General features: G+C 32.8%; 1 non-coding gene across 1 annotated transcript; it reads right to left on the bottom strand.

Moving 5' to 3' along the window:
* Positions 1–18,944: 18,944 nt before the first annotated feature.
* Positions 18,945–19,051, bottom strand: LOC148094393 (U6 spliceosomal RNA). The gene has a single exon (XR_015716361.1). It is a non-coding gene; the product is annotated as a U6 spliceosomal RNA (small nuclear RNA).
* Between the last annotated feature and the right edge of the window lie 1,291 nt (positions 19,052–20,342).

The raw sequence follows: 20,342 nt of genomic DNA, 5'->3' as shown, positions 1-20,342 counted from the left end.
TAAAAAAAGAAATACTAATAAAAAAAAGGAGATAAAACATTTTTTTAAAAAATAAACAGAGCTTCAATCACCTATTAGATACTATCTAATAGATGTGTATTTGGAATCCCAAAAGGAGAGGAGAAGTAATATGGTAAAAAAAATATTTTTGAAGTTATAATGATCACGAATTTCTCAAACATAAGCAAAGTTCCAAGGTGCATAGTAAACCCAAAGCAATATAAATGCAAACACAACTACAGCTAGATATATTCTAGTAAAATTGCTGAAAGCCAAGATAAAGAAAATGTCTCAAAAGCACTCAGAAGAAAAGAAATTTATATTTATATTTTTATTTTTATTTATATAGTACTTATAGGGAAATTATGGTAGAAAAAAAATGCAGAACAGAATTCAATAAATCAACATCTTAAAGTGCTGTAAAAATATTAACCAGACATTCTGTACCTAGTGAAATTATCCAACAAATACAAAAGCAAAATAATAGTTTCTGAAAATGAATAAAAAATGAAAGAATATTTTGCCACACACAGTAATAAAAAAAAAATGCTGAAGGGAGTTCATCAGTCTGAAGGAATATGACACAAGATGGAAATTCTGAGCTATAGAAAGGAATGAACACCAAATATGTAAGCATGTGGGTCAATAAAAAAGATTATATATTTTTTCTGCTCTTAATTTTCTTAGTACATATGACCATTTAAGCAGAAACCATACACTGTATGGTAGGTTTATAACTTCTAAATACTATAATATACATAACAATAGCATGAAAGAGAAAGGTAAATTTTACTATGTAATTTTAAAAATCTTACTTTTTCTGGGAAGTGATAAATTTCAAAAGAAGTGCTAAGAGGTCATATTGTAAAAATTATAAAACATGAAACAAACAAAAATAGAGCAAAATAGTATGAATTTAAAAAAAATGTTTCAATTAACCCAGATGAAGGTAGAAATGAAGAAATAAAGGGAAAATTGCAGACAGAAAATGACAAATTGGTAGATCAAATATATTAAAATTAATACATATACATGGAATGAAAATCACCATTACAAGGCAGAAAATGTCAAATGAAATTTTAAAAAATTAAAGTTAAAATAGACAAGGTTCAGCTACATAATTTGTGAAAATAAATCCGTTTAAAATACAAATTAAGTGAAAAATATATAATATGCAATAAGCAAGGAGAAGAAAAGAGAAGTGGCTGTAAAATTAAGAAACAAACAAATCCAGACTCATAGTTAAAGATTTGAATACTGTTGTTTCAGTAATTTGCAGAATGCGATAACAAATCACTAAATATACAGAATATCTGTCAGGTTGTCAATCACCTTGACCTAACTGGAATTTCTCAAACACTAAACCAAATGACTGCAGAACACATCTTCTTTTCTAATACAGATGAAATATTCATTGTTTAGACCATATGATGGACCATAGCACAAATCACAACAAATTTTCAAAGGTTAAATGCTTATGGATAATATTATCTGACTGCAATGGAATTAATTAAGTCAGAAATAATAAAGATATATATACACATACACAAAATCTTTCAATATTTTGGAGGTGAATAACATACTTCTAAATAATGTATGATTTCAAGATGAAATTGGAAGTGAAATTATAAAATGTTTTGAACTGAATGCTGATGAAAATAGACCATATTGAAATGTGTAGAATGCAGCTTAAGAAGTGCACGGAAGAAAACTTACATGTTAAAATGCTTATGGGAGAAAGGAAGCTAGAAAAAGAGTGCCAATCTAAAATAAATGGAAGGGAAAGAATTTTATAGAATAGAGCGGGAATCAATGAAATGGAAAACAAATAGAGTAAAATAATAATGAGAAAGTGGTGGCTTGAAAAAATTAGTGAAACTGATAAACTTCTAATAATAATGATGAGAGAAACAGAGAAAATTAATACAAATTTCCAATATCAAGTATGAAAGACTATTATTACTACAGACGCCACAGACATTAAAAGGCAAAAGTTAATACACACAATTTTATGCTGACACATTTTAAAACGCAGAAGAGAATAGCATTTAACAAAATGCATACACGTAAAGTAAAAAATTTGAAGCAGACATATATTCATTAAAGAAATTGAGGTTTTATGAAAAAATATGGCTCCAAAAAGTGAAGAAGAAAACCTGCAGGTCCAGATGGTTATTCTGATAAATATTTAAGAAATAATTAATACCAATTCTGCAGAAATTTTTACAGAAAGGAGAGAATTTGATAATCATTTCTCCTTATAGAAGATATAAAATTAAACTCTTATGAGAACAGTTTTAAAAATCTTTAATAAAAGATTATTAATCATATCCATCTATATGTAAAAAGAAAAAAAACTAAACCAAAACAATATATAATACAACATGAAGTTGCATTTATTACAGGAATACAAGTTTCTTTAAGTATTCATAAATTAATTTATTATAAACACATGATGAAGAAAAATATATGACCATTTTTATAAATTTTTTTTTTTAATTGACAAAATTTAACATCTGTCCAAGTGACTTGACTTGGGGTGGTAAACACACAATACAATATACAGATGATGTATTGTAAAATTGTATATCTGAAACCTGTATAATTTTATTAACCAATGTCACCCCCAATAAATTCAATTAAAAACTCAATGAAGAAGTAGATTGGGGCTTTATTTCTTTTTTAAATTTAGTTTTGTTTTACATATTTTGAAGCTATGTAATTAGTGTATATACATTACAAATTGTCAAAAGTTCCTGGTGGGTTATAACTGTTATTATTAAAAGGTGCCTCTATTTAGTAATGGTTTTGAGCTTAGAGCCTACAGAGCCTGATATTACTTTAGCTAAAGCAGATTCTTTTTGAATTTTACTTGCATTGTATATATTCTTATCTTTTATTTTTAATCTTTGTGCATCCTGATCATTCAAGTTTATCTGATAAAGGATAGATTGTTTATTTAAATCTACTCTGAAAATATTTGTCATTTAATTATGATATTTAGTCAATTGCATTTAATTTAATTATATATATATATATCTTTAACTTTATATGTACTGTATTATCACCTATTTTTCTCATATCTTGGTATTCCTTTCTTTCCCAACTTCTTTACCTTCACTTAATTTTTTTTTGTTATTCTACTTTTCCATCTAATGATTTATTAATTTTATCTGTTTTCAGAAACATATTAGTTAATATACTAGAGATTAAAATGTGCAGTCCTGGTCTATTAAAGGTCAAGATAAAATTGTACTTTACTAATTTTTACAGATTGGAAGAACACTAAACACTAATTCTGTCAGTGTCTTGTTGTTTCTGTTTTGGTTTTTATATATTTTAGTTTTCCATCCAGGTTTTAAACCCCATAATATGCTATAATTATTGTTTTATATTATTATTGTCAGTTTTACTCACATGTTTACATTACATATTCTTCATTCCTTTCTCCATCTCTAGGCCACCTTACTTCCTTATTTTTCTTTTAGCTTGAGAATTGCTTTTAGTGTTTCCTTCAGTGCAAGTCTGCTGGTGACAAATTCTCCCAGTTTGTTTGTCTAAAAATGTCTTTACAGGTACCTCGGTTTTCAAACATCTCAGTTGACAAACATTTCGGTTTACGAACACCTTAAACCCAGAGGTAGATGCTTTGGTTTTCGAACATGCCTCGGAAGTCAAACATGCCACATGGCTTCTCGCTGAGTGCAAGATCCTGAGGCCTAGCAGTCGGCTGTTGATCCCTCAGTTTCCGAAAGTTTCAGAACTTGGAAGGTCTTCCAGAACAAGGATTACATTTGAAAACTGAGGTACCCCTGTATTTCATCTTTTATTTCACAAGAAATTTTTGGTAGATATAGGCTTCTAGGTTGGTAGTTGTATTTTTCCTGTATTTTGAAGATACTGTTCCATTGTCTTCTGTCTTTCATTAATTTTGCTGAAAATCAGCTCTCATTCTCTTGTTACTCATTTGAAGTAAAAACAAACATTGAACTTTGGCTGCTTTTAATTTTTAAAATTTTTGTGCTGGATTTTATTATGATGTACCTAAACATGCTTTTCTTTAAACCTGCTTGATGTATCGTGACTTTCAAGGTTATGTCTGAAAATCATTTTTTGGCTTTAGAAAATTCATTACCTCTTCGAATGTTTTCCTATAGCATGTTCTTTCTCCTCTCCCCTTATGATTTTGGTTCCATGTATAATAGGCCTTTTTATCATTCCACATTGTGCTTTTAGCTTTTATCTGTTGGTAGTACTTTGCCTTGCCATGCTTCAATCTGTGTGTGTGTATATATATATGTGTGTGTGTGTGTGTACTCTTTTCCCACTCATTTTAAGAGAAAAGCATAAAATTTTATAAGAAGAAATAAAATTACACTTTTATGAGTACAGTTTTAAAAATCCTTAATAAAAGATTATCAAATCAAATTTAGTAGTATGTAAAAAGAAAAAAAAAGAAATATATCAGTCTCTTTTGTTGTTAAATATATATTTTTTTGGTTAATTACAGTTACTGATTTTTCAGTTCTAGAATTTCCATTTGCTTATTTTTAAAGTTAATTGAATTCTCCATCTTATCACTTAAGTTCTTAAACCTATTAATCTCTGTAGTTTTACTGTCTGGATCTGATAACTCTATTATCTGGATTCCTATGTGTTTGTTTCTTTTGTCTCTTGTCTCTGCTTTCATTCAGGTTTTGTTTTCTCTTATGCCCAGTTATTTTTAAGTGAATATTGGATATTTTATATTAAAAGTTACAGAAGGGAAGGTGAGACTTTGGATCACATTACCTTCTCCCAGAGAGGATTTACTTTTACTTTGTTTATGCAGATAGACTATGAGCACTAGCAATCCCAAACCAATTTAGTCTATTAGAGATGATTCAAAGAGAGGTGTGAGTCCTTCAAAAACCTGCTCTATTTCCATCTCACCCAGTATTCCTTTGGTGTAGCACTTCACAGTCAACTGACCCCTCCCTGTTATAATAGTCCCTTCCTCTTGACAGTCATGAACCCCAACTTTCATTGTCCCATTAATGAGATTGCTAAAAGTTCTTCTGAGTCTCTCAGCCTCTTCATCACTTTGACATAGTTTCTCAGCCTGTCAGCTTTTTGTTTTTGCAGCAATAATGCCTTGAAAGAACAGTGGCATGAGGAGTAAGGTCACCACTATTTCCAAACCTGGACCCTCAAGTCCATTTCCTTGGTAGCTCTCTGATAGTTTCAAGCACATTTTATGTATAGTATCTCCCTCTCCTTCCAGTTTTGCTAATAGATTTTAGAGGGCAGTTGTTGGTCTCCCATTGCCAGATACAGGAATTCACCCAAAACTATTAAGTCTTCTTTCGGAGTTCTCAGTTCATGTCTTTATTTAAAGTTTAGAAGTTTTCTGACTCCACTACAAATACTTAATCAACTATAACTATACTATTCTGGTTGACATATTAAAATTCTTTGAAATGCCTAGAATTCAGGATACATCTCAGTACACAACAACTTCAGTCTTGTTATTTATCAACCCAAATAGCTTGAGTCACCCTTGACTCACCCTTTTCACTTACAGTCATCATCTATTATACCAGTACTTTTTTTATGTCTATCTTAAAATATATTCACATTCTTACAACTTCTTACTACCTCACTGCTGTCACCATGATCCAAGCCACTGCTATGCCTTGCCTAGCTTTTTGTAATAACCTCATCACTAGTTTTCTTGCTTCTGCTCTTTGTCACAATGTCTGATTTCAATGCCACAGCCAGAGTGACCTGTTAGAATTAAGTTATTCGTGACACTCTCTTACTTAAAATTATCCAGTGACTTCCAATTTCATTAAGAGTAAAAGCTAAAGTTATTGTCATTGTCAACAAAGACCTTCCCAATGTATATGCTTTATCATCTGCTCTGAACTCACCTACTAATGGCTCTCTGGTTACACTGATTCATCTTACCAGATGCTCTCCCATGAAGACACTTGGACATGTTTTTCTCCTTGCTTGTGAAAGTTTCCCCTCAGATACCTGCATGGCTTGCTCCGTTATTATTTTACATCTTTACTTAATATCTCCTGCTCAATGAGTCCCCCTTCAGAGACAAAGGGAACTAAATGACCAAAATATGAATGTATGTTTAATATACAAATATTAAATTTCTGAAAATACAAATTTACAAAAGAATGAAGCATTGCTTACTCATAGATAGATAGATATATAGATAAATACATACATACATAGACACATAGACAGAGATAGGTATTAAGTTTAGTAAGTGGATCTCTCATATACTGCTGAGGGAATGGAAATTGGCTAACCAGTTTGGATATGAATTTGACAATATCTAATAAAAATTAATGTGTAAATATATGATTTAGAAATTCTATTACTAGATCCATAACCTGAAGAACTATTTGCACATGTACACAATGAGAAATGTGCTGGGATGTTCACAGCACCATTATTTGTAACTGAGAGAAAAACTACAGAAAACAATCAAATTATATCAGTAAGGGAAGGAATAGAATACTGTGGCATATTTTTACAATGTAATAAAGCTGTTAAAAGTAATAAATTATGTATACTTTAATCAACATGTATACATCTCTGGTATATCCTGTGGAATAAAAAGCAAGTTATGGAAACATACATATAGTATACACAGCCTCCGTTGTGTCAATTTTAAAAACAGAGCAAACTGCTATGTATAATGCACCCATGCATGTGAAACAAAAGTATAAGAACTGAGATTGAAAAGAGAAACATTGACTTCAATGTCATAGTTATATCTTGGGGGGGGGGGGGAGGAAACTGTTTGGATGGCACTGCTTACATTGGGTCTCTTACTGTTTGATTTCTTAGAAAAAAAAAACCCTGACAAATATGGCAAAATGTTTCCATTAGTTCAACCTGGATATGTGCTTAGGTATGCACTAGTACTTACTACTTAATACTTTTCTGTGTATTTAACATATTTAATATTTAATAAAATTATATCAATGGTGATATATATTTCATTTCCTCTCATATATATACAGTGAAATTATTTTAGCAGTCCATCTAGAATCTAAACATAAAAATGTCTGACTTGAGCCTGGCGGGTTGTGGCTCAGCAGTTGAGAGTCAACCTAGGGTCCAGACGATCAGGGTTCGATTCCCGGTCAGGGCACATGCCCGGGTAGAGGGCTCAACCAATGACTCTCTCGTCATTGATGTTTCTATCTCTCTCTCTCCCTCTCCTGTCCTCTCTCTGAAATCAATAAAGATATATTTTTTTAAAAATGTCTGACTTGAACTATTTCATGTAATATTTTTGTTAGTTATTTGTTGATATCCCAGATACATGAACTTTTCTAACAGATACAGATCAAAACCTGACATCTTTGAATTAATTAACTAGGAAGAGTTAGACTGAATGAATTTACTGAAACAGGCACTTCATGTGATTACAAGCCCAGTAAAGTTATAAGGCACTATGACTTCGGGATCAGTCTATTTTTTTCCCCAACTGAAAAAGATAGACAACCTCTAAATGCATTAAAATATTAATTTCTACTTTGGAATCAGTCTCCAGCTTAACAAGTTAACCTCTTTCTCATTAGGAATAAGCTGAAAGCAAGACATAATTAAAGATTATTTTCAGAAAAATTGATAGCTGTGGCTCACCCATCCCCTACACATTTTTCCTGGAAAAAACTTTCTGCTTATAAAGGAAATATCTACAAAAATATTTTAAGATGATATAGCACATTGTGAAATCAAAATGTGTTTCTTTGGAAGAAATGAGGAAGAATCACGTTGCCTAAACGAGTTTACAATTGAGATTAAGGTGAGTTTAAGATTTCACCTGCATTTTAACAAAGAGACATTTTTTTCTTTCCACTGAGAGAGGATTTTTTAAATGTGGTTTTCAAGATGTGTCTAAGATATACTCCAAGTTAATGTAATATGCTTTTATAATAAAGAATGTAAAGGGAGCTTAAAGGTTATCTAGTACACACATTAATATTTTTAGGTGAGGGACGTAAAATCTACAAAACTTGAAAGTTTAAATGTCATAAGACGTCATGATAAAATTTAGAGCTGTGGAGGCCTAATTCCTTCTGAGTTTAACCCCTTTGCTATCTAGTTTCTTTGATTAATAAATCCAGGAAAATTTTTAACTTCACATATCTTTATTCTTTGTCACTTCGTTGCTTCCAAGACTTCAAAAAATTTGAGATCCTATATTTCATTATGACAAATACCATTTACCTTTAGAATTTTAATGTGACCATGTAAAGAATATAGTATTTACTATGAGTACATGAACAAGGTCCCTCCTTTTGATCTTTTAAAAAAAGTCTTCGCTTTACCTTTTTATTTTTTTAAGAGAGATATTTCTTCATTATAAAAATCAAAGGGTACATCCTAACCACAACAAAACTATGCCTCTCAGTGGATGTATTTATGCACATATGAAGTACATTATTTTAAGATGTTCAAAGATGAGAAAGTCAGTGCTTCTAGAGATTTTGGTATAGAATATTCTGGTAATAAATGTGTTCTCTTCGCAGATGCAAGTTACACCTTTCCTGCTATTTCTGATATGTGTTACTAAGAATGTATTAAGTTTGGGTTTGGAAATTCCCAACTTTTAAAAAATTACTCTTCTTACATAAGTAGTTTACGCTTCTCCCCACTTGCCAGCAGGCTGAGCAAAGTGGATTACCTCTTTCTAGATGAGTCAGATGGTCACCTTTATGTTAAAATGGTGATCTGTAGAACTTAAATTAAACCATCTACCTCTGCTAATTATTTTGTGGTAACCTAAATGTGTTGTTGGTAGTGATGATTGTATCTTGTTTGTTTCTGCCCCTCCCTTATAGACATTATTAAAACTTAACTATCTAAGGCTTAGGCAAACATTAAAGTTAATTTTTCTGTGCAAAAATTTACTATGGCTTTTTGTTCCTGAAATGTTTGATCCTCAATTTCTTTTTTTTTTTAAAAAAACACCTTTTAAAAAAATAATGATATTCAGGGTTTTTACATATTACCTTTTATTTTTCACCATTGTCATTCTGACTTTGCCTTAGAATGCACATTCCTTCAGGAATCTACATGCACATGGATGCACATGGACCCTGCCATGAGCATCCTGAGTCAGAGTAAGCAGATTATTAGTTAGTGAGCCTGTAGAGCTTCCACATTCTAATGCTTAGAACAGCAAATCTATTCAAACACCAAAGCCAACTCTGAATGGCCTAAGTATAACAATCTCAGTAAATTATGTCAATGAAAACTTTTTTGACTTCCACTATTACTGGGGATAAAAGAAAATGGTCTTTTGAGATATGATCTCAACCATAAAAAAAAAACTCATTAATTCTTTATGTGTAGAATCATGAAAGACAAAGAGGAAGCATTGCAATTGCAAGTATGATATATTGCTTGGCTAAATTTCAAAATTCTAAAATCCACACCATGAGGCCATTTGATGACTGGAAGTAGTGCATAGGATGGACGTGAAATAGACATTAAGTAGAAGGTAAGTAGGAAGCAGTTATGGTACAGGAAATGTCACTGAGCATCAAAACACACAAATTAAAAAAACAACTTTGACATGTAACAATGTATAAATATAAGGTGTACAGTGTGTTACTTTAATACATTTGTATATTGTGATATGATTGCTGGAGTAATTATATTTTTTCACATTATATACTTGAGTACAATATTATTATCTATATTCAATATACTGTACATTAGATCTCTGTGGCTTATTTAGCATCTATTACAAGTTTGAACCCTTAAATGCCATCAGTCTTATCCCTCTTCCCTCTCATCCCCTGGTAACCACTGTTTCACTCTTTGTTTGTGTTAAGGAAAAGATTTAAAGGCAAGTAGTCTGACTATAATCTTAATTACTACACTTGACTGTTACAGAAAACTTTCTGGCTCCAAAATGACTGATAGTTTCACCAAGAGTGAAGAAAAGAAGACCAAAGGGACACATCTAGAACTCAGGTTTAAGCAGGTCCCTGAGAAGGGTCAAGTTCCAGGGGAGCAGGGAGCCACCGACAAGATGGGAAAATTATTGACCAATGGAAAGGGTAGAAAGAAATCCTTGAGCTGTCCTCCCAGGGCCACCAAAACCCACACTGATGATATCCTGGATGTGACACATCACCTGAGCAGTTCATGGGGAGTAGACCAAAGGTCATCTTGTGAATTTTGTTCAACCCAGTGGGATGAGGTGTGATGAGGAAAGCACAGCAGGTGACAAGATCGGTTACCCAAGCCAGGTGAGGTGAGCTATCTCCCACGGAGACCATTGTCAGATCCCATTCACAACCGGGCTTGTTCGGGCCATGTATTTGGACGGCGAATTATAAGCACACATTTCTATTACTATCCTATTTTCCATATCTCAGCAATAGGAAATAAGAGCACCGTGCTCAAGGGAACTGCTTCACAGGTATCAAAATGAGACGTTCTACATTAAAACACGCAAAAATTAGTTACTCCACACTGTCTCTATTTCAGGGTGGGGGCGGCGACATACTCTGTGTATATAATAATAGGATACTGTGTGTATATATGATAATAGGAATGTGTGAAAAAGTTATCATTCTACGTAAAGCCAGGGTGCACACTGCTACTTGTAGAATGCTAGTGCTTGATTTCCGACGTCTGATACTTCAGGGCATAAAGTACTGAAATGAAGCCGACGGATTCAAAGGACATTTCCTCCCTAAAGTTCTATTGTTTCTCAGGCTACTATTACGTTTGAGCAATACCTCCAAAGTATGCTCAAAAGAGCCGACAAGAAAAAAATTGACTGAGGAGGTCCCAGCAGGGCGGTTTCTGTGGGTATATGAAACACAAGGAATCATGTCCTTTGGGCCACTTGTCTCCACCAGAAGCACCATCTGGAGCCTCACTTCAGTTTGATCTGGATGGATGTCTGTGTGTAACAAATATGGAGCCACGACAGCCTTGGGTGTAGGCGCATTTTATGTAGATTTTGCTGCTAACTGCCTTTTATCTTTGTCTTGTTTCACCTCCATCCATTTATTTATCTATCACTCCTTGATTCTCTGCCCTTCCCCATCTTGGGTAAAGTTTGAAAATAGTTTGTAGTACCTGAAAGTTAGACTAGAAACCAAGGAAGACATATTTTGTCTTCTAATAATTAGGCTGTAACTATGTACATATTTATGTGTATAGATATATCTTATTATTAAAAACACAGGAAATAGTTGAAGACTTAACTGTTCATATATTGTTACCAAATGTGAACATAATTGAAAGTTATATTTTCAGCTTACCTGCATGAAGAAGCTAAGCAATAATCTGAATACTTCAGGCAACAACTTTTGCTTAAAATGTCCACCAAATATTTTACGAAGATAGTCAAAGAGATTATTATAAGGAACGTAATAGATATTCATTTCCTCACTTGTGTAACTCCGTGTGCTTGTTACGTGAAGCTGCTTCTCTGTAGCATTAAGAAATTTCTACCTTTGCCACAATAATGTAAAAAATTTTTGTGGCTCAAAAAAGCTGAGTAATTTGGGATCTTGAGTTGGGTTATCACTTTACTGATGAGTTTAAGATACTATGTACACATTTGTTTCTAAATCCAGACTCTTTAGTGGGATGACATAGCAAGTCTCTAAAGAAAATATGGATAGCAGAAAAAACTATAGAGACTTATTTAGTCAGCTTCTGGGCTTCCCAATGTAAGAAACTTTCTAAGAGATGCTTTGTGTTACTGTTTTAAACTTTTTTTTTCAAACTACAGCTACAGGTTTTAAAGATTTCTTTGAAACAACTGAAGAGTGAACTTTAATTCATGTTTTTTAGACAAAGGTTATATGAGACTTACAGCAGTCTTACAAAAGAAGAGTATCAGCAAGAATTGCACATTACGCTCCGAGTGCAACTGACTTTCAAATTTCTCTACAGGTATTATTTCCCATGAATAGGAACAAAGAGCAAAAACAGTTAAAAAAGCATATTCAAATGTGTGCATAAAAAGGCATGGTAAATGAATACTGTTTAGTTTGCTGACATAATTACTTGAATGTAATTTTTATGAGTCGTAGAAATCTTGGCATTTTCACTGAACCAGATAATTAGACTCTGAATAGAACAGGGTCAGAATAATTAATACATCAAAACTAGATGAACTTTTTCTAATTATTTTTACTTAATCTCTATTATAATTATTGTTATACTCTGCTGAGCATGATTGCCTCATGTTCATAGATTTGAATGCAGTCTTCTAGTTGCATCCTGGGACTTTGTGGAATATTAACAAACCGTGGCATGGAGAAATTAGAATGGTGTAGTTTCATGATGGAATTCTAAATTGGAATTTCATATTTTTCTATAAAGTTGCACAGAATTTGCTTCATAATCATAAAAATATGAATTTTAAAACAAAAGTCTACTTTTCTTGCAAGTTACACTTCTCCAAAGTTCAAGAAAAATTATTTTCTCAGGTTTTTTTAAAGGCATATAATCAGTTATTCAATTCATGTGAAGTTTTCTGAAAGGGGATTGCATTAAATTTTTTTTTTGTTTTTAATATCATGATAAATCTTACTTATTTAGGCCACTGTATCGACAGGGAGTTAAGAGCATTGCCAACTATTATTAAAGACTTTGAAATTCATGTTAGAAAGTTATGGTGTAACTTTCGACGAGAGCTACCTACTTGTGACAGATCTTTGATACACCCAGGGAAACACAGAGAAATACATGATAACAGCAGATGAAACCAAGAATACTGCTAAAATATTTTTTAATCTAAGGGCTGAAAGATTATATAGGCCAGTTAATAAATGATTGGAAGCTAATCTGTGTCTGAATATCTGAAATAAGAACCCTATTACACAGAGAGGGAGATTTTATTCATCAAAATAGGATCCAATAAATACTAATCCAAGGCACCAATGAGAAAGTTAAAGGTTACTCTTGACACTTGGTTCTCATTTTGCAGTTGGTCAGGACTACCTTGCCTTGTCGTTATCCAGTTCCACTCAATGGAAGTCTACAATTTTCCCCTGAAAGGACTGAAAGTTGATGGGTTAAAGGAGCATTGCATCCTTAGACATGAAGGAGGAAACAGGAATTAGTAGACCGCTTCAATGTCCTGAAAATAATCCAGTCTGAGAATTTACAGAATATTCTAATTTATCTAGGAACTAATTCATCTCCTAATATCTAGGTTGAAGGACAAGAGACACAGGATAATATTCTGTCTAACTTTTGTGGAACTAAACTTTGTAGGTGTTCACATAATCCTGGAATTTGGCTAGGGAAGACACACATCATTCAAGAGAGCAGATAAAATGAGACTTTGGAGTCATAAAGATAGAAAGTGTTATCAAAGGGAATGATGCCTTTCACAAATATCAACAGTGTTAGATTCTGTCTCATTCAAAGAGAAAAAATAAGTAACATTGGCTCTGAGTGGGTGGCTCAAATGGTTGGAGCATTGTCTCCTACACCAAAAAGTGGTGGGTTTGATCCCTGGTCAGGGCTCGTACAGGAGGCAACTAATAGATGTTTCTCTGTCCTTACCTTCTTTCTCTCTCTCCCCCTCCCTTCCTCTCTCTCTAAAATCAACAAACATGTCCTCAGGCAAGGATTAAAAATAACAATAAGTAACACTGACCTTTCACCAGCAGATGCAGTTTTTCCTCTTAAAAAGAAAAGAATATTTGTCATAAATATGTCAAATAAATACAAAATGAGGAAAATAAGAGAATAGGGGAAAAAATGTTTAACTGTAAATGTTGCTGGCAAAGGTATAAAAAGAATATGGGAGAGAGAAAAAAATCACATTAAAAAATTAAAGCTGGCTTCAATTGTAGTAAAGAACACAATTGACATTGTAGAAAATGATATCATTAACAAGTAGGACAACTTTCTAAGAATAAAGAAAAATATAATACTAATAGCAGTAATAGATGCCACAGAGGAGAGTAAACAAAAATAAAATATCTGAATAATTGGCATCCATTGAGAATGAATTGTAAAAATGAAGCTAAACATTCATTAAAAGAGGACACTTTCCATGAGTTTAGTCAAAATAAACCAAACAAGAGATGCTACCTGAATACACAAGTCCAGAGGGTGCACTAAACCCCGCAACACATGCAAAAGTGAAGGGACTTGAACTTGGCAAAGTGTTTGAATTTGAAGTTTAAAGAAAAAAAAACACACAAAAAACCGCAGCCCTGGCCCATGTGGTTCAGTTGGTCGGATGTCTTCTCCTGCATGGAAAGGTTGCGGGCTAGACCCCTGGTAGGCAGCATGCAGGAGGCAGCAAATCCATGTTCCTCTCTCACATGGATGTTTCTCTCTCCCTCTCTCCCTCTCCCTCTCTCTCTAAAAAGTCAATAAAAATATTTAAGAAAAGAAAAAAAATTCACAAGTATTTGGTCAAAAAAGAAAAGAGAAAGTCACACCAGTTTCACCTCCTTATTGAACTCAGAGTGTCAGGATACGATAAGACAATGAGGTAAGTTTTGAGAAAGAAATATATCCGTTCAAGAATATTTTGACCAAAGTAGTTAACGTGCTAAGAAAACAAGAACGTCCACGCTTAGATCTGCAGGATTCAGAACATAAATTTCTCTGGGATACAATCCTTGAAATTTTTACTTAAAGATGCACATCAGCAAGGTAAAGACGAATAATATTTTTTTTTAAAAGAATGAGATATATGGATTTGAAATTACTATGTTATATATTGCTATTAGTTTAAAACATATTTTGCTTAACCGAAAGAAACAAAGATGCTCACATTGAACAAAACTGTTAGGTCTATATATATACTAGTAACATATGTAATAACATAAGTTGTAACATGAGTAATATAAATAACAATATAATTCCAGTAGATATAAACTTTATTGGATAATCATGAATATATTATGAATTTTATATGAGCAGATGGAATATTTATTGGATAATTTTGGGATAATTGGCTTCTTGGAAATAATTCTTAAATGAGATCCTTATCTTACACTTTAAATGAATATGAGTTTAAAGTGAAATAAGGTTTAAACTTTATAAAATAAATATATTTTTGGAAAAGATAAAGATTTCTGTTCCTGGAACAGTCACAGAGCTTTTAAGCATAAACACAGCAAAATTCACAAAGTACAAAATTAAATATTGAAATGTTCCTCAGGAAGAAATCTATAAGTTTCTCTTACCAAAGTCAATAAGTAGATACCTGGGCGGTGTTCATTGATAAGACAATGACATGCCATAAATATTTTACCCAAATATTTATGGGTAAAAATAAATAATTTTATTTTTGATTCCTGTGCCATCTGATATTACTTAGGGCAGCCACCCTCAGTGGCTTAATCCTGTAAACTGCTGTATCAGCTCTGCCTAAACATGCAGTCAAAACAGTGTGTCAAAATTCTTTTAGGAAAAACATGATGCAAATAATTTAACACATTAAGTAATATATAATTTCCATCAGCACCATATTAAGAGATTTACTTTAATAATCCCATTTGGCATTTGCAACAAATCTCTTAGGTAAGTGCTATCCATCATTTCACTGATAAATGATCTGAAACAAAAATAAGTTGCATGACCACGCAACTTGTAGGAGTTGAAGCAGGATTTGAACTCAGGTCTAACGGCAAAATCTAAGTGCTGAATGCATTGTATGCTGCTTTCTAGGATATAGAATATTCAAGTTAAACAGATATTTTTTCTTCGTTCTTGTCTCTATCGCCTTGGTTTAGCGTAATGCTTGGCTTATAGTAAGTCCTCAATAAAAACTTGTTGCATGCTAAATATATGGATATAAGATGCCATATTAGAAACTAACACATATAATTCTGAAACCGAACAGATATCTTACCCTAAGGCAGTCTCATTAGGGTTTGGTGATGGGGTATGGCTATGTGGGATATGAACAGTGCAGTCATCGCTAGGTTCTGTGACTTTAAGCAACAGGATGTAGAATGAAACCAAATTTACAATAGGCAATTGATTTGAACAAGAGTAAATTTCCTACAGCATCTCATCAACATTACAATGAAAAAGCAATGAACAAAATGTTACCTGAAGACCTGCTGTATAATGAGGCAGATTTTTTTAAAGTGCATCACAGAGTCCAAACATGAAGTGCTATCTCAAAAGAAGAGAGACCATGGCCAAAACTAGAGAAGTGGATCCGTCATACTAACTCTGCTTTCAACATATTTAGCTTCTGACACATCCAATTTGGCTTTCTTGTATGTTTTTTATATACATAGATGGCTAAAATCAACTATTCTTGATCACCTAAGATGACATTATTAAAATTTCTGCTTAATTTAGAAAAAGATTAGTCCTGATTCATCTGTTTAAACAGCAAAATTAATATGTTAGACAAGAACGTTGGAAGGAAAACTGGGGATATTTTCCCATTTTCACCTAAAATTAAGGTAATCCAAAAGAATTGGTGGCTTCCCTAAGTCATGTCAATAGGAGAGAAACATTGATGCAATCTAGAGCTTGTCATTCTGTATAATAGGCTAAATACTAATACGATAGTATCTAGCTATAACAATATATTTAATCCTTGCAGATATAAATTTAGAATGTAATCATATATGAGGTTTAAACATTATATCTTAAAGTAAATAATATGATACAATTAATAACTGGAAGAAAATGCCACCCAAAAAGAACAGATTCAACCTACTCTGAATTTTTAATAGACTAAGCTTTGTATTAAACCACATTTCTTCCCACTCTGCTGTGTTTCTCCCTTTCTATGTCTTATTACTATCCCCATTTTATTGAAAAAAAAAATCTTTGTGTGTTTGAAATACAGAATCTGAAATTATCCATCTAAGTCACTAAAGGGGGTCATTTCTGCTTAGAAAAAATACCTTCCTTTGGTTAATCTCTCCCCCTCAACCCACCCCCCACCTTCCCTCAGAGGTCCGTCAGTCTGTTCCTGCTTCTATGTCACTGAATCTGGGGCAGGGAGTGGGTGCGGGGTGGAAGGGGTCAACGGGAAAAAAAAGGGGGACATCTTTAATATTTTCAATACTATAGATCAATTTTTAAATAAATAATATTTTAAAAAAGAATACATTTCCCATCAAATTCGTAAGTATCTGGAATTCTTGTTTTTGTGACCATTTGTCGGTGCTTTAGGCCCATTTAATTGATTTAGGCATAAGAACCCAGGCGGGCGGGGGGCTGAGTCAGGCATCCATTGCGACACTTTGTCCCAGTCATGTAACACCTGTGCCCGCAGCTATCCTCTGCGGCCAGTCTTCTAGTTCATGCCACCGTGTTGCTGTCCACAGTGCTTCCTGGCACTTCGGTGTTTTATCAGGGAGTATTGGCTTACAAGTGACAGAAGCAAGGGGAGCGAAGGGCCTGGGCTTTCCTTTGGCAGCTCTCTCCCATCGGTGCTCCTGTCTGAACTGATGGCTATTAAAATCGTGACAGTGTCAAGAGAACATGATAACACGGCCTATGTAATTTTATTCACCGATGTCACCCCAATACAAGTAATTTAAAAAATAAACAAAAGACAATAAGATACTTAAAAAACACACCACATTATGACAGGATTTCTGTGAACCTTTAATGACCTTAGTTAGGACAGTTTAGTTATGTAATTCCTTGACCTATAGAGAAGGTGGACTTTAAGGAAGGCTGGTTCAACACTGGGAATGAGGAAACACCTGAGAACAAATATTAACCAAGGGAAATAAGTATTAAGAAGGCAAAGTAAGAACAGAGGCAAATTAGGGAATCTGTGCTTTTAATTGGACTGAGAATTTCCCTTTGGCAATGCCTAGGGAACCATGAACGCTGGGAAACAAGAAAATAGGTTGAAAGATATAAAATCAAGACATGAATAGCTACTTGTCAAACAATTTTCCTAATATTAATTACTTTAAGATTTTGTTTGGCTTTTATCGGTTACTTGTATCAGAATTTGAATTCTTACGTTTATATTAAGTATTTAAATACTTAGACACTTATAAAAAAAATGCACCTTGTAATATTTAACAAAAATACACCTTCCAATTTTTTTCTCTGTTCCTAAAGAACTTTTCTGAAACACGACCTTTATGATTACCTTACCCTTGCTGACAATTAGTGCCATTGCAACGCAAAACAAGCCCAGCATAAGAAGACTGGGCCAAACACAATCTGCATTCTTTTTCCCCCCAGTAAATCTTATATATACTTTGTTTTATGAAACATCCAGTTTCTAAATTTTATTTCTAATTCAGACATTTACTATAACTTCAACAGTGATTTGGAGATATTGCAAAATGATTGTAATTTTGATTTCAATAGCTCAGGAACCTCTCTAAAACCCAATAAATAATACATGTAAAGCGTCTAACACCAGGTACCAGATAGCTTTTGATGAATGGTAGTGTTCTTTCTCTTACTCTTCTACAGTACAGAGTAGAAAAAATAAAATATTCATTACTTAAAGTTTAGGTCTTTGGAACTATTTCATAAAATTATAAACCTTAAATGAACAAAGACTTCAATACCTTTACCAAATTCTTACAACAAAGATATTAAATTTATGTGTAGTTTAGAGTCAAACGTCTAGAACTTTATTATATGGATAAAGTGTTTTTTCAATAAAATTTTTGGTTCACCATTTATTTAATAAAAAAATTCCCCCTTGCTTCTCCTACATACTTAAGATTATCTATCTGTCCTGTATCTATCCACTTATTTATCTATCATTTATTTCTGGAAATCATAAGTTGAAGTTCATGATCTCATGAATTTTTTGCATTAAATTGCATATATTCACCATGTACAGATTTGGTGAAAAAAATATTTAGTCACAGATTTTGAAAAGTTTTTGAAAAGTATTCTCTTTTTGTCTATATGAAAACTTTTGTAGGCTAGTGACAGAATCTGACCTTTTTAAAAGCTGTATCATATTTAAAAATATGAGGCACTTACTGAATGTGCATGTCATCCTTGCCCAGGGACTATACCAATTGCCTAAGTACCATTCCAATTTTAGTATATGTGCTGCTGAAGTGAGCATTGTATTTTTTTTAAGGTCCTTAAAACCATGAGGGCTTCTTTCTATACATTCTCCTTTCTGGGGAGGTGGAGGTTTGTGTGGACAAGCCACAAACTAGTCATAAGTTTTTAATATTCTACTCCTTAAATAAAAGTTATGCAACTGACATTCATTGCTGTGCATTAATTGGCATTGACACAGGTCACAGGAAAATGCCATTCCATGCAGAATTTTGTATGATTTGTACAGCATCATCTCTGGATTTCCAACCTCAAGCTATAACACTATAGGGGTTCTGCTCCAAGTTATGTTCCCCGCTAATATGTATGTATGCATGTGTATACACACAAATTCAAATTACCCTCACTCTTTGTCTTTCAGAATATTACCAAGTTTTCATAAAATTAGGAAGAGATTTTTGCCTATAATATTTCTAAAACACTGATGTTTATTTCCATTGAAATCTGGATATAATCTTTTTACCTAAAAAAATTTAAAGTTACTTTTCAGATCTAAGGTAAATAGATGCTAGTGTATAATTTGTCATGATTCATCTCACTTTCCACTTCCTATTCCTTAAAATTCTTATGTAAAGCCTTTGGCTAAGTTTCCCTTAAATAATTGAAGTTGAAAGTTAAAACTACAGAAGATAAAATAGGAAGTGGAACACAAAGAAATTATTCAAGAGTTTTGATTGATAAATCAATATATATTATTTGTTTATACATAAAAATACATATATATGTATTTAAAACATTGTAAATGTATCTTTCTTCTTGCAAACAAAGTTTAGTCACTACAATTTTAACTTTAAAATAAGTGAAAAATTTTAAAAACATTTCAAGTATTTTGACTCTATTCATTTAGATCTGGCTATGTCATGAAGGAGAAACAAGTTTCAAAAACTAAAGATTTTACCCAGCCTGGTTATCTGAAAGCACAAAGTAAATCTGTTCAGATTATTTTCAGATGGTACTGAATAACACTCCATCCTGTCCTGGTTCTTGAGAGTCCCCCCCCAAATGTGTTTGATTGATTAGGTGTCTCATATCTATGGACGATTATAGAGACATATCTAGTTCCTATTGGCAAACAAAATGTGAACTAAAAAAACATTTAATTTTTATTTTTGCAAACAAAACATGGTATAGGCAAAGGTTTTATAATTTAAAATAGGAAGACATAAGAATGAATAAGTATAGCCTCTGAAATAAAGGTAATTAAATTTACCCATATCAATTCATTTCATATATTTATAAAAGAATCCATACCTCTTTATTTTAACTTTACTAATACAGTCAGTTCACCCCAC

Source organism: Miniopterus natalensis, chromosome 1 (genome assembly GCF_054644295.1).
Source record: "Miniopterus natalensis isolate mMinNat1 chromosome 1, mMinNat1.hap1, whole genome shotgun sequence".
NCBI classification, from domain to species: domain Eukaryota; kingdom Metazoa; phylum Chordata; class Mammalia; order Chiroptera; family Miniopteridae; genus Miniopterus; species Miniopterus natalensis.
Note: the sequence above shows the minus strand (reverse complement) of the source record. Positions and strands in the feature narration are given on the sequence as shown.